A 22391-nucleotide genomic window follows, 5' to 3' on the forward strand; every position below is an offset into this window, starting at 1 on the left:
TGGGATAGAAGTTGTGCAGTGGGGCATTTTCTGCAGCAGGGAGCTACTAACCAGATATCTAGGTCAGGTAGGCATGAAGCTGAAAACAGAGGATTTTGCTTTGCACCCCTTTTTTTTTGTAAGGTGCAGTTCTGCCATCAGGGAGGAAGAGATTTCATCATTATTATTAGTGGTGGTTTTATTTCTTTCCCTTAGATAAAGTGTCATTTTTTCACAGGCGTTCAGCGGGATGAACATTTAATAGCTTCTTTTTAAAAGTATTTATATGCATTGTGCCCTCCCCCTACCTCCCTGTTTCTCTCTCCCCCCTAAGATGACCTTTCCTTAAAGCCATAAACTACCTTGAGGCAATCTCTGGCAGCTCTGTCATGTGATGGGCAAAACGGGCCGTATTTACGTCACATGGAAAAAAATAAGAATGAATCTAGTTCAGTTCTTCAGTATTTAATCTTGGCCAGAATGGGCAGGGCTGAAAAATAYGTAAAATGTTTTCTGTTTGGGGGGCAGGAATGTGGAAAATACATTCCAGAAAAGAAATCTGCCCTGCACCAAAATTTAATTTGTAGAAAATCAGTTTCCTTTGTGTGAATCAGAAACAAAAATGTCTGAAAAATGAGAGCAGATACAGCAGATTTCCTAGTCACCTTTCCCCTCGTCCATGTTCCATAAAGTTTCTTGAATTTCCAGCTTGTGATGTTCAGCCTACGGGAACACAGGGAAGGAGGAAATATCTGAGCCAAACTCCACACTATGAAATACTGTGTTAAAGAAATTCAAATTCAGAAAACTGAAAGCAGAAAAAAAAAAAGCTATATGTGCATATTATCAAGTTTGATTCAAAGACAACTGAAGTCAACAGCTGACTTCTATAGATTTTAGTGATCTTTGGATCAGTCCCTAATGACAGAGATGGATTTCCTCATGACAACGGTCCAGACTGCAGCATTTAGATAAAAATATTAACTGCAAAATACTGCTAAATTAATCCAACTTCTTTTGATTATTGATGTCCTACTGTTTGCTGCCTGAAACAATATACACGATGCATCAGTCATTTATAAATTATTCATTCACAGTTATTTTGGCAGCAGCTTCTTTCCATTTATCAACTGATAAACGTACAGGAGATAAAGGTAATTTTATAGCCCCTTGACATTTACCTTTGACATTATTTCCATATTAATAAAATACTAATAACATTTTTAGGATTGCAAAGTCCATATTATAAAGCTTTACAACAACCTCTGGATCCCTATAGCATAAGCAAGATGATTGGAGTACATACATACTCTCGTCCACACACAAATCCCTCCGAGTTCATTTCCCAATTCTGCATTCAGCAGCTCTGAAATGTCCCTGTTGTGCCACCAAATTGCAGAACCTTTTCACAGCTGTATGGGAAAGATGATGGTTGACTTCAGAGGCTTGGATGACGTCCAAGGAGCCACAGCTCTCCGAGCTGCTGAAACCATGAGACATAGCCAGGTCAAGAATTTACTACTGCTTGGACCAATTTCTAGAAATCTCATCCATATTCCCATCTGCTCAGCTCTTTGGCATTTGAGATCTTTAGGCAGTATGGTCACGATAGTAATTTCACTGAGTTTATAGGATTATTGGTTACACGCTCTGGGGGKTAAAGGTGAGGAAAATCAGGCAGCATATTTTCAAAGTACACATCTGCCTCAAAGTACACGTGCTTTTCCATGCACTTGTCAGGCTTGTGACCCACCATGCTGCAGTACGATAGCACCTTACGTACCGCTGACACAAACACCCACAACTGTAAGGCACTGCAATTAAGCACATGGAAAAAGACGTCCACACTGACAAAAAAAAATAACAACAAAAACACAGAACCTTAAAAGGACATTTGTACTATTTTTCTKCCTCTCAACTAGGAGAGGTTCAAAAAAAAGACTTGATACCCACCCACCCCCCTCCACACATACGCACAAGAAGAGAGAAAATTCATGCTATTTTAAAACAGCAGAACAGGAATAAATTATAGCAACACTATTAACTCCAAAGTCCACAGACACTACCAAATTCTCCACATCTGATAAAGTACCTGGAGATCACTGTGAAATTCATACACCTCTTCTACAAGTCCTATAAGTACAGCACATTATACATCTAGAAGTAATTACAGAACAGCCAATTAACTGTTGACTTACTCTTGTCCTGTAATCCTAGACAGTATTCTTTGAGGAGTTGTACTTCCAGGAGTAATATTGTAGAAGAGATATTAGCCACTGCTACCTGCACATACTTCAGTAGATTCCACTGCTATTCATCTGCAACACATGAAGCTCTTTTTAATATTTAAGAGAACACAAATATTGTATGCTGACTGCCCATCAGGATGTTAAAGCATCACTTTGCTAACACTTTCTGTTATCTGTCTAGGAAGASGGAAAATTCTCTGTTCTTTCCAGCTTCCCCAGCTGGGAAAATTAAACAGAGATTAAATCAACTGAGCCAGATTTCAGGGGGAATCATCTGAAAGGAAACCAGCATGAAGCTCTGGCATTGCAGGATCACAGTGTCCCATGCTCACTCTACCTGTGCTCATTTTAACCATTCTGTGTCAGGAAGATGAATGTTGCTTGAGCACCCGAGTGTTGCGTGGAGGGGTAATTAAGTGGTCATCCCTCCTGGACCACTTCCCCCACCACCAGGTGGTTTTCTCCACACTGTCCTTGAACAGCTAAGCTGAGAAGTCTCATCTTGCTTAATGGATGTTAGAGTATGAAGGGTCAATTAGAAGCTGAGGTACTTTTTTTCCTTTTTTTTTTTCTTTCTAAATAAGTGCCAACAGATTAATGTATTCTGCACACAGGAAAACAAACAGTTAAAAAAACAGTTAAAAAAAAGTCTCACTCTCAAATCCCAGAGACACATAGAGCCTTCACATTCCCAGCTATGACAGAGGAAGACAGGAGAGTAAAGGTGATGAGAAATATTTTCTGTCATCAAGTTGTTATATATATATATATATATATATATAAAATTACTCTTATTTATACTGAACAAAATACTAACATGAGGCAAAGCTCCAGAGATTGGAGTTAAGTAGTACAGGCTATCCAAACTCAAATTCTTACTCGAAGTTAAAGATGGGGAGATTTATTATTACAATTTTTGTGCTAGCAAAAGCTRCTAGATTGACAGCTCTAAAGGCAAAGGCCTCATGTTTCCCCAAGGATAAGGGAAAGCCAGCAGTGCAGTTTTTTTTTTTTTTTTTTTTTTTTTTTTTGGAAGAGGAACAGTAAGAAACTCAAGTCTATAAACAGAGATTCCTTTGCAGACCAGGAGGCAGCACACAAGGATTCACCACCTGGATCATCAGCCAGGAGACCCAAAGGTTACAAAGATCCCCTATAACTACCACAACTTCCCATGCACACACCATGCTATAAAACACCTGCAAAACTCTCCTTCCTGTGTCCCGTAATAAACTTCAGAGATCCACGTCAAAAGACCAAGTGCCTCAAAGCAAATCTACACTATGCTACAATCTCTTCTTTCCAGGGCTTTAGCTTTAGACAGGGCTTTGCCTGCAGAGAGGTGATTTTCGATACTTACATGCCGTGGCTGCTACTTTTGGATATGGTTGGTGCTTCCATATTTGTTGGTTTCTTAAGTAAGACTTAAGTTTTATTCCATTTATATGGCAAGCCCCAGGGCTCAATTCAGATAAGCATGCTTCTGTTCCAGTGCCAAAAAGAAATCCTTTTTTTTTTTTTTTTCTCTCTTGCAGCCATCATAAACCAGTCACCCTAGAAAAACCAGCTCTTTGTTCTTGGAGAAACAACTATTGTCAGAATATTTTACATGTAAATGAAACATAGGAGCTCATCTTCCTCTTTATTTGTCATTGCAAGCTTTCTCCATTTACCATTCTGCTCCAATTTCCCCATTTAGCTGTGTATGGAACCGGCAATAGTGCATATTGTTATATGCAAATTGCATATAGCATTTTGGTGTCAGACACACTGAAATTAAATCAAATGGAAAAAAAAAAAGAAAGAGTGTAATAAAGGTACCTTTATGGCCTCAAGCTGTAGATAAATTGTGGTCTGTGGTAGTTAAACAACAGCTGTTCAGATTTAAAACAAAATTATGATAAGGATCCCCAGAAGATAACACCTCTTGAGGTAACAGCATTTACCTAAATGCATCTGTTAGCAGCAAACGCTGTGACTTAAGACTGTTTATGCGGTTGTTTATTCCCATTTGTTTTCCTTCTCCTCCTCCCCCTGCTCACGTTTGTCACGGAAAACAAACCCTCGACGGCACCGTCACTCCGTAGAGTCCCTGCACAGCCCAACCACCTGCACCCAGGACCAACTACCTGCTCCATCCTGCTCAGAGCACATGGATTAAAGAGTGGAGAGCAGGCAAATTGCTATGGGTAAAGGAAGAAAACAGCAGGACTAGCACATTTTAGTAGAGGTGCACACGCTCAGCGATCTTTATACTCTTTGTAAGCAGCAGTTCTTTAAGAGCTTTACACCCAATAAAATTTAAACTTTTATATATTTTTTTCCTTCGTTTATTGCACAGGGGGTTTTATTGCAGATGTGCAGCAAGCCACCCATATGGAATTTCAGAAAGTGGCAACCACACTTGGCCTAAATGCTTCAAACCAGCCCAAACTAAACTTCAAATTGGCCACTTCAGAAAGCAATATATATGTATATTCCCCCCCCCCGCCCGTTCCTTTCTTTTTCAAACCTTCCCACTTTCTCCTGGCTGTCACATCCAGAACCATTTAAAACCCTGGGAATCACAGAAAGAGGGGAAAAAGCATTCAGATTTCATCTTTGGCCCCACGCTGGGAAAACACAAGTCAACCTGTGTAGCCGAGTGCCCTCCAAGGCTTCCCCTCTCCATCTTTTCCCAGCTCTGCTCCGCAGGTCCCTTTTCTCTCAGCCTCTCCTCACCATCCACCCTCTGCCATTCCCAGTGCTGTGGGAACGGCGGCTCCCATGGCCCGCACRCAGGTGCTATCCTTCAGAAACACCTGCGCAGCTCTCCACCTCCTCGGAAAAGCGCAGGTTTAAGCAACACTCATTCATCACTTGGCAAAACATTAATATTTTACCTTAGTTACCAAGTGCGCCCGTTCAAACTTTTATCTAAAACATTCTTTATCATCTTTTCATTAAGTTCTCAAGAGCTAATGGTTTCTGAGTTCCCGGGGTAAGGATGATGTTCTGAATAATGAAAGCTCATTATTTCTCCACAGAATGCTTGTTAATTCAAATGATGATATTAAAACTATAGTAGCCTTTAGCGCTGGGGTGATTTCTAGCATACTTTATCATGTATCAATATATACTCTGTTTGTCAAAACTGCCCAGGGCTGGGGCTGACATTCTCTCTGGAGGAGTCTAGTGCTTCAAGAGGCACTGAATACACCAAGGTGACAACTTGCAGAGTTTGCGCCTCTAGGAAATGGAAAGATGAAACTTGAAGTGCCATTGTCCCCCTTGATTTCCTTATTAGTATTCATAAAGAGACAGTAGCCTCCGCTTTCTCTCATCCTCACAGGCTTGCCTTTTGAATGGAATAAAAGGCACACACACACAAAAATACACGCAGAAGTTTTTATTTATATATATTTATATATGTATAAATATACATATATAAAAAGTCCGCTTTTGCTGCAATTTTATCGATTTCTCAAGGTAGAGGTAGGTGTTTACCTAGTACTTAGACACAATTAAAAAAAAACCTTTAAAACACGTGCATTTAAACAAAGATGAAGATGGCTCAAAGACATTCTTACATTCTATTGTTTTCCCKGATTCGCTTTCTGTGTCTCAGCTTTTACCCGCTTCACCCTTCTCCAAGCTTTATTTCCTCACAGCTTAGCTCCAAGCTTCCTGACACAGCTGCCCTTCCTTTGGCTTTGATGACCCGGAGTCCTGTGGATACTGCTAAGGCCTCCTTAGCTCTCCCACCATCCTGTCCCCTACAAGGAGAGACAACAAAAAAAAAGGGGGGGGGGAGGAAAAAAGGGGGGAAAAGTGCCCATTCATATGGAATCCCTCTGCAAAAGCTAAAAATTGAGCCGCAGTGAAAAGGCCAATTAAAGTACTGAGGGAACACATTTCCCCAAACCACACTACACATTTCCTGCACAACGCCCTCCTCCTCCACCTCCAGCCTCCTGTGTAAATAAATAGGCACATCCTTATCCGACTGCAAATTATATCATCACCTCCACTCAGGTGCCCTAAGGGAAAGGGCTCTAGGGCTGCAGAGGGAGCTCAGATGCTCCAAGCAGGTCACGGAGCCAGAACGCGCTTTGGCAGCACCTGCCATTTTCCCCCCGCAACGCCGGGCAGCGTAAAATGCAGGATTTTTAACAGAGACACCCCTGCTTCAAGTCCCACAGCCCTTCCTGCTGCTGCATCCCAGAAGGAAATGTAATTCTGCACGCGGCGCCAGCCCCGCCGGTGCCGGGAGCAGCCGGGTYGGCGTTCACGTGTGCGACAACATGCACCGCCGCCTCCTAATTATCTCTCTCATGAAAGATGCACCGGACCTTCGCCCACGGGCAAAAATGATAAGAATATGGTGAACTTCTTCCAGCCTCCCCTACCGGCCTGCACCAAGTAGCAATTAAATATTTATGTTTTAAAGCACCTGGCCAGCCGATGTTTTCCACAGCTCCACAGGGATGTATGAGGGAGATGAGAGTTCACAGCGCCGGAGGAAGTTCATTCCTGCCCACCAGAGGCAGCACAGCTGGGAGGTGGGAGCACCAGGATCCCTTCCACAGGCACCCAGCTGCCCACCACAACAATTTCCCCCCCCTCTTTTTATTTATTTTTTTTTGTTAGCGTGGATAAGAATAGCAAAATCTCTGCAAACCAACATTGCAAATACATCTCTGCAAGACCTTAGGGCTATTCCAGTTGCTAACATGTTGCTCCAGGCCCCATTCATGCTGCAGTTCAGACCACATTAACAACAACAGGAACTAAGCGCAGCTCATGCAAGAGGTTCTTGCACAGTTCCCTGGGCCACACTGGCTGGAATGCTTTGCAGTCATGCCAAGCTCACTTGCCCTTACGCAGCACCACTCATCCTCACCCCAAAGAGTCAGAGCCACGGTGTGTTCAAGCACAGTACTTTGGCCACAGAGTTACGTCCCACAGACCTTAGGCATCACATAAGGCAAAAATAGCTTTGGAGGAGGACTGCAAAATCTTGGGAAGCCTGCTTACTTGGAAGAAATACATTTCCATAGAAATAAATGGTTTCACACATTCTAGCATTTTAAAGCAATCTACACATATAGGACAGGATATTAGGATTTTAGTGCATGCACTACATATTTTCAGTGAAGTGTTTACATGTCAAAAAAGCTCAGTTTTTGCCCTTTGATTTTACTCTACTTCCTGCCATCCTTCTCAGGCAAAGTCCAATTGACTAGTAGAAATATGTCTGATGAGCACAGAGGTAGCGAAAGGGAATAAACCTACATATGCCTCTCAAGCTGTTCCCTTCCAGTACTTTCCAGTTTTAAATACAGAGCTGCATGAAAGTGGCAAAACAATCAGACTACACTATTAATTATTTAGCTCTGGGATAAAGGATGCAAACCTGCAGATATGCATTTGTGTAATTGTACTTGCATGAGCACTGTGCTCTCCACTTTTCACACGTACATAAACACTTACAGAATCAAGTTGTCASATTTTGCCTTTTTTAGTGAATATCAATGAAACAGCCATTTTCTCTGCAGGGCTGGGAAGTACACAGCTCACTGCTTGCAGTGCAGATTCATATCATGTCATAAGAATGTCAAAATTAAACATTTTGACGTGTTCAAATTTTCCAGCCAGAAAAGAGCAAACTCAAGTGAAAGGCACAGCATTCCAGCTTTTGTCCCAAAGTTGGACTGTTTCCAGCAACTCCAAAAACACCTCTATTTCTTTTTTACCTCCCTCCCCTAACAACTCAATTGTTCAAAATTTTTACATGTTTTTTAATTATCCTAAAAATCCTGAGCAGTTTTCATTAATAGGATGAGCGCTTTTGACAGAGTGCAACACACAAACATGTTGTCTATGGCCTGAATTGAAGGTGGTTTCTGCCACCTCTTCAGTTTCAGGGTTGAGTCTGTCCCTATTAATTCCTCCTGGTTTTGCTAGGACACCAGGTTTGCCAGCAGGGACTGAGAGGAGGACAGGAGTGGCAGCAGACAGAAGAAACAGCATCTCCAACAGGTTGTGCGGCCAGTGGTACTGAAGAACTGAGCCTCTTTCAGGTTTAGTGGTACTAAAGCCTCTATCTCATGGTGATCTTTGGTTTTATGGCACTCTMTTGAATTCCTGGACTTACAAATCCTTTCTGAGGGTGAATAGTTATGTAGAAAACATTTGCAAGCAAATGTTTTGGAAGTTTAAGGTGGCCCTGAGACCCTTGCAGGTTGTACTTTGGATGTGATAAAAATCAGGAAAGCTGGCAACACCAGCCTAAGTATGCTTAAGAGGCAGGGGCATTAAAGTTCCCAAGAGGAAACAGAATATGCCCACAACATAAACAGCAATGAAATAAAAAGCTGCCTTTAGGAAATGGTTCTTAGTCAAGAGCTCCATCTCCATAGCCAGAAACCCTGATGGGCCGGTGACCAATAACCCCGCAACGCCGTGCGGTGCCAGCCCTCGGGGAAGAGGCTCCACAGACCGTGCGTAGCCGAGCTCCTCGCCCACACCCTCGGCGCAAATCAAAAGCACAAACACGCAGCTACGTCACGGGCCCCGTTCATGACAGGCCTCGGCTCCGCAGCGCGGCGGACCGGCGAAACAGGTTCTACATGCCCTGGGAAAAAATGACAGCTTTTCTTTGCAAGCGGTTCCGATCATAAACAGTGGAAGAAGCTTCCCTGCACGCCCAAACCTGCCTGCTTCAAAATGCCTGCACACCCAATGTGGCAGGGAAGCCTGCAAGCAGCACTCCTAGCTCTGCAGAACAAGTCATGGGCACGGATGCTGCTTGCAGGTTTGTGGCTTGCTTGCTCCACCACCCTCTGCACCATCCTTCCTTCTTATTCCTCCTGCCCCTCACCCTCCTCCTTTTGTAGCCTTGGCCTAGCTTTGCAAATGTGAATGAAGTGTCCTAAACATGGCAACGGGCCAAACCTGTTATGCCTTAAGGTAAAAGGAGCCAACTGTTTTTCCTGGAACGTGCTCCAAATTTCACACCCCTTTCTTCCCCCCCCCCCCCCAAATGTGGGAAAGGAGGAGAAATCACATATACAAAAGGGTATTTTCACACATTCAGATAAGGCATGCTAATATATACTTTATTGCTCAGCATGTCCTCCCCAAACTGGGTGTTAATCACCTTTTGAGAACCTGATTATGAAACTCCTGAAACCTTTTATTGCTAAGAATTCCAACCTAGCACATTTTGCCCTACATAGAGACTATCAACATAACTGAGCAGCCTTCCCATCACAAGATCAGCCACATCCGTTCCTGCCTCACATCAAAGCAAAAATCAAAGCACATCAATGCTAAAGGCACTTAGTAGAGTTAGAAAATTTAGGTCTGYCCTTGGCTTTACCAGGTTTTGTCCCTGACCTGCTCTCTCTGTCCTCTGTCTCCAGCATGGGAGGACACAAATCTCTTTGCAACCACATGAAGCTAAAAGGATTTGGGGCTACGTAGCACTGGAAAGGAAAAAAAAAGGTGTTTAAGGATGTGACAAAGATGACTAGACAAGGATTATCTGTGAATCCACGGGATTTAACAACAACAACAAAAAAAAAAAGCTAGAAAGCCACTCTGAGATGAATAAACAAACCTCATGGCTGAGTAAACCTTTCCAGAAGTACTAGTCCCAAATAGAAGCTTTACTTGAAAGCATTATTTAAAAACAAAATAAAGACAAACAAGCAGTATAAGACAGAAGCAAACCTTGAAAGCCACAACATTTGGGGCCTTAGGCTATTCCTCAATTTCCCTCAAAAGTTCTAGGCAGCTTGCCAGCATGAGAATCTACCTTCTGGTGTAACTTCGTTTAACTTTGCTTACATTCAACCCTATACTTCTACAGTGCTCCAGGTGCTATAGTGATTCATTTAAACATGAGTCTGAGTCTCCTCCCTAAGTCTGACAGCCATGTTTACTTTAAGGTTATTTCTAATTCCTGAGTGTATTTTCTCTCTCTCTCTTTTTTTTTTTTTTAACATTAATTTAGATCATTTTTACACTGAATAGAGAATTTCTTCTTTAAGAAGTCCTAAACACAGAATGAAGAGGAACAGAGATAGCACAGTCTCCTGCAAGGGCCTTTGAAAATTTCAACTGAAAGTACCTATTGTAAATACAATAGATAAGAGAAACATGTACACCAGTCTTCCCCCATCCCTTGCAAAGTTGCACATTATTGGCCTGTGGAGTATGTTGCCATGAAATATCCGCAAGACTCCTTAAAGTGTGACCAAAAGACAAGGTGTAAAAAGAGTATCTAAGGTTTTTAAATAGTGGGGGTATAAAACACTGAGGAAGCAAGAAGGAATCCAGAGCAGCACACTGCTTCTCTGCACATGGAATGAGCCATAATGAGGTTTCTTTCAAGACCCACTTTCAGGATAGAAGCATTCTCCCTTATGGAGAAGGGAAAGGGAAAGCCAGCAGAGTTGGCCACCATCCTGTCATGCCATCACATCGCTGCCAGGTGCCCTCATTGCATCTCTACACATGCCACGAGGGAAAGGCAAGCAGCCCTGCATGRCATCTGGGAACGCCCAGAAGTAGGTAACTATTTCTATACTGTACAATGGCAAGATATTTTGACAATAGACATTCTCATCAAATTTCTAGAGATTTCCTTTTTTATTTCCCCTTCCCCTCAAAAGAGGAACAAAGATGTTCGGCCAGAACTCAGGATCTTCATATAATAAAACTTAATTTCTTAACTTAAAGTTTCTCCACATAAATATTTTTAGTATCTAGGATAAAATAACATTTTTTTCAAAGGGAAAGATTAGGAAAAAAATCTGTTTTCCTTCTAAAAACAATTTCAACACTGAAGAGATATCTCCAAAGGAATAGGAGCAACATTTTCAAAGTAAAACGTGTTCCAACACCACCATAAAGCAGAGTCCATCTTGTTTTGGGAAAATTACATTCATGCTTTACAGTAGTTGAAATCAATAGAACTGGGAAGCCAAATATGCCACTGAAAAACACTTGGATGAGAAGACCACTGGGAAACGGGTGAGAGAAGCAGCAAACCAAAGATGAGCAAGTGAGGCAGATGAAGCTTTCTCTTTAAAGCTAGGCCCAAAAGCAGGGTAAATAGGTAATTTAAGAGCTAAGAAGCTCTTTGGGAACAAACAGAAGCAAAAGTGCTTGTGAGATGGAGGTGTTCACACCAGGGCAGCATAAAAGTAAATGAAATCACCATAGTCCCATCCATTTTGATGGGTTTCCTAGTATTTATGGAAGAGACAAACTGCAAAGAAATCTAAACAGAACTTTATCATGCTTATGACTAATGATAAAAAGAATGATGTCATAATCTTTAATATGTATATACCTAAAACAAGCACAAGAAAGCTGCTGTTTAACAAAAATAGAATATATTTAGAATGAGAAAAGTTGCCAGACCATAGAAACACTTAGAAGCTAAAGATTAAAAGAGGAAGGATGAGGATTTCAAAGCTGTTCAGACATTCTAAAATGTCAGACATCTCTTTCAGAGCACCTATGTGAGGTATCCAGTCCTCATTGAAGTCAGAGCCGAATGTCTGTCTCCAAGGCAAGTTTGAAATCCCTCTTAGGCACCTACTTGCACTGGAAGAAGCAGAACATCTCTGTAAACCTGGCACTAGGTGCTGCGGTGAGGCGTCTGCAGTGAGGATTCATTGCCACGCTCTTTCCACCCATCTCCTGGGAGCATAATTGCCCTACTGGGGCTGCCAGCTCCAAGACATGGATTCAAGTGGCATACGTGCAATCCTACCAGCCAAGTTTCTTTGGAGCTGTCAGGGCCTGATTTTTTGGGAAGGTTAAGTAAGTACATGCTCAGGGAGCACCTACGCAGCACGCAAGCCAGCCTCTCCTCTTCCCTATTCCCAGTGCAAAGCACCACGGCTGCTTTGGCCAGGAGAACACGTTGCCCTTCTTATGCAAAGCCTGGTGTACTATCCAAAGTTTTAAATCTCACATGGACTAAATAAGTAGTTGAATATATTTTAAAATGCAAGTAAATTTGGAAAAGAACCACATGAAGACCAAGACAGGTGTAACAGTATGTACCCATACTTAAGTGCAATTTTTCTGGGGCATATAGATTCAGCTATAATAAACCTGCCTTATCTTAAAAGGATATTGCTCAGGTATTCTTAACTTCTAGTTCAAGACTTTAGTTTCCTGTCTTCTCCTGTCCACCTCATGTAAGATGAAACAGCTCTTATTTGCAGAATCTCTAGCAACTCTCTAGCATTCACTCTCTAGCATTGCCATTTTTGTACCATCATGAATGTGATAATTCAGAAGTTCCACTGCTAACATCTACCTGTGATTTATTAGATGATTCAAAAAAAAAAAAAAAAAATCAGTGCAATGCATACCCAAAACTAGAGAAAAGTTCTCTCACAATTTTCACAAGCTCTAGTGCTGTTTTGATCACAGCCTGTTTTGAAGGTAAAGAGAGGCTGAGCCAATAAGACTGACTACAAAGACAGCAAGCATATGGTGTATATCAAGTGACTAACTTTTAACATTAATTTTTAAGCATTAATTTCAGCTACTTTGGAAGAAAGAAGGCAGCATTTGCAGCTGTCATATTTGCTTAGCTTGTTTTCAATAATTATATTTTTTCTTAAATTGCTTCTCCTGTAGTAAGTAAACCATTCTGTAGCCTCAACTGAAAATAAATACTTTCATCTAAAGCTGGGTTAGAAAGCACACAAGTCAAAGCCTCCAAGTAAAGATTTCAGTTGAAGTGTGAACTGGTGCCTAAAGAATAAAGTGATATCAACAAGAAATTTGCAGAGCTGAAGTTTTCATTACATATCCAAACAACAGTTTTAGCTTAATTTCCAAAATTTCTCACAACATGAGGAAAAAACTTAAATTGGAAAACGGCAAAATGCAGACTGTCAAATGCAAAGTAAAAATTTCTTTCCTCTAGGTGCTGTATGCTGGGAACAAAAAAGTAATATACGAACAGGAGATGTGACAACCAAAGATGGCCTCAACCATTGTTAGAGCTAAGGAAACATTTACTTGTGCATTTTTTTTTTCCTGAAGTGCTGCGCAGTTTACAGCATACCTTAGTGCAGCCTTTGCCAAAGCATGACAGTGTTTTCATAAAGAACACATTTTTTCAAGTCCATTTCCATGAAGCTAATTCAATAATGCTTTGCTTCAGTCAGTCCTCTAAAACACAACAATTATATTGAAAAGACTTGGCTTTTTTTTTTTTTTTTTTTATTTAGTTATTAATCCCAGGTCAAATTAAAATTTAACAGTTCTCCTAGGTCATATGGAAGCCCAGCAATTCCCAAGCGCTGGTTTTACTAAGGACCTACATGATATAGAGAAACTAGGCCTATAAATTGGAATGGCAAATTTCAGTGTGTGATAACTAGTGCTGTGCAAGTGGATACCTCACACACACACAAAGATTACATATGCAACCCTGAAATACTGAGTTTAGCAGTATTTCTTGGACTCTTCATCCCTGACCATCCTACCAACACACATACCACTCTGCAGCCTGACATTTCAATGCTCTTCCCACCCTAGCTTCACATCCTTCCTTCAACTCAACTGCATTTCTTCCTCCATAGCCCTTTGTTACTCCTACTATTGTTTTTAGGTGGAACCATCCACTTGTTTGAGCTCCAGGTTTCCTCAGATGTTAGAGACTGTTCAGACAGTAAAGAGCCCTGAATCTCAGATGTACCCAGTCAGCCTCACCCTACTCACATTGACACTCAAACCCCACTGCCCCATGCACTGTCATATCCTAGCTAAGGGGTATACAGTGGCACAAGACAGCAAGGACCTGAAAACCCTGCTCTTGTCACAAGCTTGTTGCTATTGTCCCCCAATAAGGTGAGAAACCCACAGCAAGAAGACCAGTTGCAGCAGAACATGATGCAGGTGATAAGCAATTCTCAGGCAAACGACTCAGAGAAAGAGCTTCTTATCTGAACCAGCTTTTACAATTCTCTAGGTCAGTTGYCCCTCTCTTTGCCTCAAATCTGAAGGCTGCTGTTTTCTTGCAGCCCAACTCCATTTGACCCCAGCCCCTGCTCCAGATCAACACTGCAATATTGCTAAAGGGATGCTCTAAACTACACTGTTGGTGTAAAACTTCAGTCAATTTGCCTATACCTGGGGTCAAATGTAATCAGACACTGGAAAACAAGAGCAAAACCAACCAAACAAAAAAGAAAACCATTACAATTCTGCCTAACGTACACCAAGGTCCATACTTCTACACTGTGAGAGTGCTCAATACTTACTTTATAAAAGTTTTGTCTATCATATTTCTCCTGTTCATTGTTAGTCAGAAGTAAAAGTGGCCTTGATCTGGTCACATTTGCATCAATAATAACTTTTCCTGTAAGTGAAATCCATTCACATTCACCTGAAGTTTTGGASGTTGATTTACTGCATTTGGATCAGATTCAGGATTCAGCTCCCGGMAACCAGCTTTTGTCAGCTCCATTCAGAAGCTTCCACGGAAGGCTCAGACTTGCAGGGTCTGATGAGTGCTCATGGACAAATCCAGGCCCTGGCCCTTGCTCTCAGTGTAGGTGCTAAAAGTTACGTTTGGACTCAGGTTGTCACAAATGGAGTCCAGCGCCTAAGAGAACAGTAAAGCAAAGYGGTAATACTGGTTTCTGTCATCGTGCCTTGCTGTGAGCCCTATTTTCAATATATTATCAGAAGTGACAAAAAGGTGTCAGAACATTAATACTTTATCGGGATGAGATAGACCAAAAAGTTACAGCTGAATTCCACTGGCCCAATATCAACACAATATTCAGTTTACAAATCTGATGAAGTACATTCACTTGCTCATAAATGAAGCAAACTTCATCTCAGTACTTTCAAGTGATTATCACCTAATTCATTCTATAGTTGTAGCTAACCACTTAGATACTAAACATAGCACCACATAACTCAGTATGATTTTGCAAAATTATACATAATCTATRTATCTCTAATCACTTGCTGAAGTGCAGCAGCAAGTTGATAAGGTGAAGAATGCCTTAACCAATAAAAATACAGGTGGACCTCAGTCTGACCAGGCCTTCCCTTTGATGCCAGTATTATTGCAGGCCCAGGTTTCAATTTTACATCTCCTCCAAAGAAAGTGTCCTGCTCCAGGAAAGGGAATCATGCTCCAYAGCAGTACATTTACTGTCCTTTTTACACTTTAACAAATTTATTGTATATTGCTATGTGCCACTTAAGCTTTGCAAAAGTTCTTTATTCATTCAAGCCACAGTTTCTTGAAGTTTAGGAAGTTAACAGAATATTTTGATTGCATTACTGTTTAGTGATTCTGTCTGTTAGAAGGCAATCCATTACTTCAAATCACAGGAACATATGAAAATAGTTACTACTAAACTGCACTTGTACCACAGTCAAACAAGCCCCTTACAATATGACATTGACAATCCAGTTTTCCACTGCCACCAAAAGATGCTTCCAGAAGCACCATGCTATTCCAAATTCCCAGGAAGCTCCAAGCACAGAGTAATCTTGATGGGAGGGGTTTGTACTTTTTTCAATTGGAAGCTCTCTAAATGCTGAACACATGCCTTTCAGTTCAATTATTTTTGAGCATTTCAAAACTTCTCCTTTGTGAATTTATGTTCCTCCCACGTAAAGCATTAAAAGCCCATTAGAGATAGTCCCCCTCCTTTTGAGTGCTCTTTATGTGAAACTACATAAAACTGTACCGTGGCTTATCTAAAGAAGCTGTGTTGACACCTATATATTATTCATGTTTCACCAAGACATAAATAGCAGGTTTCAAGTTGTAACATGGAGTCACCTGCCAGGTAGGCCTTTCTGCAGCAATACAGCTCCCACTGCACAGCTGTCTGAGGTACAACATGAGTGGTTTAATACTGCTGAAGTGTTCAAACAAATAAAGCTAAACTGTATTTAATGGAACAGATCATGTTCTTCGGTGCTGGGCTTTGAGGGAGAGAGGGTCAGGTTGGTTACTGGAAGAGAAAGAACAAATGATCTCAGCACTCAGCTAAGCCCAAACCAAGACCCCTGAAACAAATACCTCCAGGCCTGGAGGACTCTAAAGTCAGCTAAAAAAATGATTCTCAAAAGTAATGCCAATGTACAGAGTAAAATTTATTCAGACATTAAACTCCAAAATTGTAGTTATTTAAACAGTCTAACGTATCTGATCCACTGGAGCCTAAAATCTGTTGCGAATTACTTAAGGCTAAAGTTGCAGAAGTACTTAAAGTATGCTGAAAGGCATAACTTCTCCACACACTCCAGGACAGTTTCAATCCTTTGGTCTTTATTGCTACAGCATCTAGGAGAAATTCTAAAGCAGAATAGTCCCTGAATCCTCTGTACCCTGCAGTCAACAGGCTACTACAAGTTGCAGCTCCCTTTTGTTTCTTGGGGTCTGGGAATCAAAATCAACTGCACTTGAGTGTCATTCCATTGATATGCAATAGAGTAAAGCGATAACAATCGTGGTCTTTCACCCGTAAAGGAGTCATTAGCTAACACACCTCAAGAAACCCATTTACAAAAAAAAAAAAAAATTGTCAATTAAAATTATGCCAGAGAGTTGTTTTTCTCTTAGAGGTTTTCAGACTTTAAAAAGTCATGGAATAAAGTACGCTGAAGGATAGTGGGACTGTGGCAGGTATGATTCAAAAGATGCAGTGTTTGTAACAGCTTGTGCATTAAGTTGAAGGCCTTAGGCTTCAGCTGTTGAACTGGACACMAAAAGACAGTGTGTCTGTCTTTTTAGGGCCTCCTTAAGACAAATGCCTTTAAAAGATTGAATTATCCTCACAAAGTTTAGGAAACTTAAGATATGTCTGTTTTAATTAAATAGATTAAAATGCTCCGTTAATATAAGTTATTAGATGCCCATAAAGAGCCATATGCTTTGCAGCTACATTTCACTCAAAAGCATCATCATAGTGGTTCTACAACTGCATCTCACTTGAGAATGACAACTAGCCAGATATAGATATACGGGACAAAACACACCAAGCAACAAAGTTATATAGGACAACAGTATGACAGTCCTGTAATATACATAGTTGCAAGACAGAAATAATAGGAAAGACTTGCATGCTATGACAATCAAATAGATAATATGAAGAGAAAAAAAATGGAAAGACAGAAGAATGAATGTGAAACAAAACCACAGTAAATAGTAGAAACCTAAGTGGTGAGAATAAAACATGACGCATAATGCTAGATTTTTTTTTCCCCTCTCTCTCTCTCTTTTGGCAGTTCTGGAATGATCATTCTTCAACCTTAGCTTCCTAGTATTGTACCACATGCTTAAGCTGCTCAAATGTGAAGCAGACAATGTGATAAATGGTGCTAGCACAAATACCAGTCTTTGAAAGCATCTCATACCTGCATGTTGAATGCATGATTTGTGTTTTCTAAACCACAAACACTCCATAAACAAACTTGCTCTAACAAAATTACTTTTGCTTTTCATTTCCAAATGACAATTTGCTTTTCATTTCCAAAGTCTTCTTCCCTGCCAGACTCATCTAACAGCTTTTTTTTTTTTTTAAGCACATATCTGTTTTCATATAGGAATACACAGGAGTACCTATGCATCCTTTTAAAGTGTAGTGGATGCCACAGAAGAGACAACAGTTAATGGAAACTATTAACTCTTCCTCACATCTTTCTTTCTTTAAATTCCATTCTTCAAAACAATTCCTACCCCSCTTCTTGCATCTACAGGGGGCAAGATGCAGCACAGACTGGAGCTATGCACATACAGTTCATCCTACCAATACACGTGACATTTGGTAACAAAAAATAAATAGAATTAAAAAATGGTTAGGTTTCCTGAGGAAAAGCTGTTCTGTTCTCCACCCCCACTAACCAGAAGTGGTGATGCCAGTGCTCTGGTCCCAGGARTGATGGCATCACTCCTTGTACCTGTGCATCATCACCAACTCCCTCTTGCCACAAGACAGCTAGAAAAAGCCGGGGGAGAGAAGGACTCGAGAAACAAACAGGATTCCCAACCTTCTGCGTTTCTCTCCTGTCCCTGATGTTACTTCATACTTTGAGTGCTACATCCAATTAGATTATCCTCCCTCCCCCGTTGCCTCTTTGGTTTGGCCACAAAACTAGAAATCCATTATTAACCCAGCTTTACTCATTAATCAAAGTAACCTTTTTTTGCTTTCAAAGTTTCTCATGTTCTTATCTTTGCATAATTGAGCATTTACACTTCAGAAGAACATCACCTGAGGGAGTGGGGGCAGATTTGGAAAGTGGGTTTTTTTTTTTTTTTTTTGAAACTTAAAAAAAAAAAGGGRRRRRRAAAAAAAGAAAGAACTTTGAAAGAGGATAAAGTTAAACTACCAAAGCCTTAAGGCAGAGCAGCTTAAAGGGTGGTAATGTGCAAGAGTTTCTCTCATCCACCACAGAAACTTCATTTCACATGACAGGAAATCARCAAGCAATAGTGTTAAAGTGTTTTACCCTTATATAGTAGGGTCTTATCAAACGACAAGCAGTAGCTCAGGAATTGTAGCTATTTGTTTTATGATAGAAATGGAGCATTTTCCCAAAAATACTTTTGTCAGAAAACTCCACTTTGTCAAATCCGTCTCTTTCCATAAGATGGCACAGGTTTGAGTAAGTTCTGTCAAGTCACAGACATGGTCCTAACAGAGTGCTTGTAGAAAGGCTTCTCCAGGAGCTGATATTCCAGGCTGCCAGAGCCCAACGCAACCTTATTAGGAAGGCCTTGCTTTAACCAGTACTTACTTCACAACCCAAAGGCTCTTAAAAAAAAAATAAATAAATAAATAGAGTGCCAAGGTTCATCACCACTCTGCTACAGAACCCAGGGAACCCTACTAGAGATGAATATGCTCACATTCAATCTTAAGGGTGCTGACAAAGCACCTGTAAAACCCTACCTTGTGGCATAGCCCCAGGACTATTTTGGAAACGAGGAAATTGCTTTCTRTGCCTAGAGTTGAGGCTAAGAGTCAGAGCAACTCCAGAGCAGATGTGTACAAATATGCTCATACTACCATGCCATGCAAGTGGACCGATTCATGTCTCCATTTCCTCAGGTATCTCTACAGGGATGCACTACATGCACCCAACATCAGAATTGCCCCTGAGCATTTTGCAGCACCCAAGTCTGTATTGAAACAAGCCCATACAAGCAGCCCAACAAGACAAATAAATGCCTGTTCATGTGTGCACGTGGTGCTTCTGTCACATTGCATTTGGAAATAGTCTGCTGTGTAGAGCACACACCTAGTTGAATTATTCTCTATATAAGATTAGTCGCTTTTAGAGTAGCCCTTTCATGGTCTTTTTTCTTTTCATAGACTAATATAAGAGGGTTTTGTTTGTTTTTTAAACCTGGAAAAAACAACGAGAAGAAAACAACGTGAGTAAGGAATAAGCAAAATACCCAAAACAGTTGTCTCCCCTGTTACTGTTTTCTTCTTCTTCTGGGGGGCAAGAGGGGGTGGGAAATAGCTGCTTCCAAACACCTGCATAAAACCCATAAAGCCATACTCAACTTTTTTCCCTGAACAAAGTTGATTTTTTTCCTCCAAGAAAAAAAAAAAAAAGAAAAAAAAATCAAGCCCAAGTAAAAAGGACTTCCCATATTTTCTCTTGTTACTGCTAGTAGTGTGAACATAACAATTCCCTGTAAACAGAATCTAGAGAGGGGAAGAAAAAAAAAAGTCACCCATAAAAAGCTGAACGCTGCAACCAAAGAGAGATCTATGAGGCATTGAAAAGAATCTAAATAGTTGTCAAAGCAAAAACCTTCACTCTTTATTCAAAAGTTACAGAATATTTGAATATCAAAACAGTTGTGTTTTCCTCTCGCCAGGTGATTCAAGGCATTCAAAAAAAAAAAAAAAAACAAAAAAAGCAAACAAAACAAAAACAAAAAAAACACATCACATGGATGAAGTCTTGGCTCTAGAGCCTCTCCCACAAATTTGATAAAGCAGGGGTTTCTCTCCACAAAAGCTAGTTTAAAAGACAAACTAGACAAACTGTAGCCCAGATCCTGTTGCTTTAGAGAATCCATAGGCAGCTCGGTACAGCCAGGAATGCCATCTAAAGCCTGCCTCAGCATGACATGACCCATTACACTTCCARCACTGCTCAAACCTTACATGCTTTTCCACAGCATAGGGCTACATGGAGGCAGAAGGATGAAGCCCTTCTAACACCCTGTTAATCATGCAAAATCTTGATTTTGCATGAAGAGCCATTACTGATGGCTCTCCTTGGTGTCAGCTGCATCAGAAAAGGTTCAMATTTAAGTCATCATGTTCCCATGTCATCCCCTTCCTAATGAAAGCCTTCAGTAGAGACAATTGTCTTGACTACCTACTGCTGCATTTCAGATTTTTGAGAAAATGCCATTTGTTGGATTCTGTTCTACCATGCCATATTTCAAAAGGTTCAGGAAACAAAAAATAAAATYACAAAGTCTAGACTATTTTATTTTGAAGATAGCTTTAAAAAAAACCCTCTCAGCCCTGGGACTGCCAGCATTGTATGCATCCTCTAATGCATACCAAGAAACAGTTCAATTTGGTTTTAGTGGTGTCTCACAACACTTGGACTATGCTATTCACAGATAAAATTTACTGAGCATTGGAAGATTAAAAAAAATAAGATGGGCTCAACACAATGCACGATGAAAATTTAGAACAAGCAGGGCTTAACTTAGCTCTAAAAACTAATAAATACTTTAGTTGTTTTGTGTTATGGGTAGTGTTCAGTGGCTTGCATGACTAATTAAACAATCTTGAGTTCGCTCTGAAGGCTAAGCCATCCTAAATGGCTTTAAATTACATTCTATCAAGCTAAGCTTAGAATTAAAAACTTCATTTGTAATGAAGAATTTTACTSTGTATAAGTGTTATTAGAGGGTCTACATTGGAAAGTCTAGTTATCTGGATGTTTTCTGGCCCTCACTGCAGACATATGAAAATTCCAGCCTCCTTGCAGCCAAAGTCACAGTCAGAACTAAGAGGTGAAGCTCTTACAAGTAGAGAAGGAAAGAAGACAGCTTCAGGTGGAATTTCATTTCAATGCCAACTCAAGGAGGATGAAGAGGTAACATTCATGTTGAGGAGCAAAGGCAGACAGCAAGGAAGGAGGCAGTCACAGAGCCAAGAGAAAAGCAAAACAAAATTAAAAAAAAAAAAATCACATATTGAAAACTGAAAGCTACCCAAAAATCTTCAGGCTTTCTTGCTTTTTACCAAGACTAGGAAGACTCACCTACATCTTGTGGCTACTAGCACTGTAAAATAACTACTGCTTTCCATGTGCATTTTTGTTCATGGTGTCATTAATAAACTATTTGAGATCAAATCTCCTCTTTCACATGCAAYATTCAAGTGCACATTTCCCCAAACCATAAAGTGCATCAACAGCATATTTTTTGCATCTAGAAACATACAGCAGTTACCACAAAGCACACTAGGTGCCACTACCCAGCTCATGGTAAGATCAACCACACATGCATCACTTGGACCAGAGATGTACTCTTGCTACAAAGAGTTTAAGTCACTCTTACCAGTTATGCTTGCAATCCTTCTTTGTGAAGAAAAGAGGAAATAGCTGTAAGCAGCACAAACATCCCATCACTCCACAATTCCTACCAGGAACAAGAGCCAGCCCTTTGTGGCAGTCTATCTCTTATGCCACCTTTCTAAGATTAAGTAAATAACCCACACCTGATGCAGCAAGCTTGCAGAGGACACTTTGCAAGCACAGCAGTTTTGATTCCAAATCAGTGGGGGCATTCAAGGGGGAGAAGGCAGGGGGGGAAGCTTTTTTGAAGCAGCCTGGTTCCCCCTTCAAATAATTAAGTCATCTTTTTCATTCAYCCAAAGCACTCAAGCTGGAGTAGGAGGCACATAACAGATCATTTGGTCTTTTGACATACAGCACGAGCATACAGCCCACATGTTGTTTAGAAGGCTTAAGTCACTTCCCATTAAACAATAGTTTTTTTCCTTCCTTTTCGTTAAGGCCATCTTCAAACTTTTCCTGACCCTTCAAACTTTTTTTCAGCCATTAAGTAGATTTTTATATGCACGGTTTTCGCAGAAATATACACAAAAAGAGTAKTTTTCTTGC

General features: G+C 40.7%; 1 long non-coding RNA gene across 3 annotated transcripts; it reads right to left on the reverse strand.

The window, feature by feature from the left end:
• Positions 1–409: 409 nt before the first annotated feature.
• LOC112947300 lies at positions 410–21899 on the reverse strand. Of its 3 annotated transcripts, none has more exons than XR_003249387.1 (4): positions 21826–21899; positions 2178–2297; positions 1290–1459; positions 410–702 (listed from the first exon to the last, which is right to left on the reverse strand). It is a non-coding gene; the product is annotated as an uncharacterized LOC112947300 (long non-coding RNA). The 3 variants fall into 3 exon arrangements; XR_003249385.1 differs by having other exon boundaries at positions 1290–1462; XR_003249386.1 differs by lacking the exon at positions 410–702 and having other exon boundaries at positions 887–1462.
• Between the last annotated feature and the right edge of the window lie 492 nt (positions 21900–22391).

The sequence above is a fragment of the Nothoprocta perdicaria genome, unplaced genomic scaffold, assembly GCF_003342845.1.
Source record: "Nothoprocta perdicaria isolate Ctin4 unplaced genomic scaffold, notPer1 scaffold_229, whole genome shotgun sequence".
NCBI classification, from domain to species: domain Eukaryota; kingdom Metazoa; phylum Chordata; class Aves; order Tinamiformes; family Tinamidae; genus Nothoprocta; species Nothoprocta perdicaria.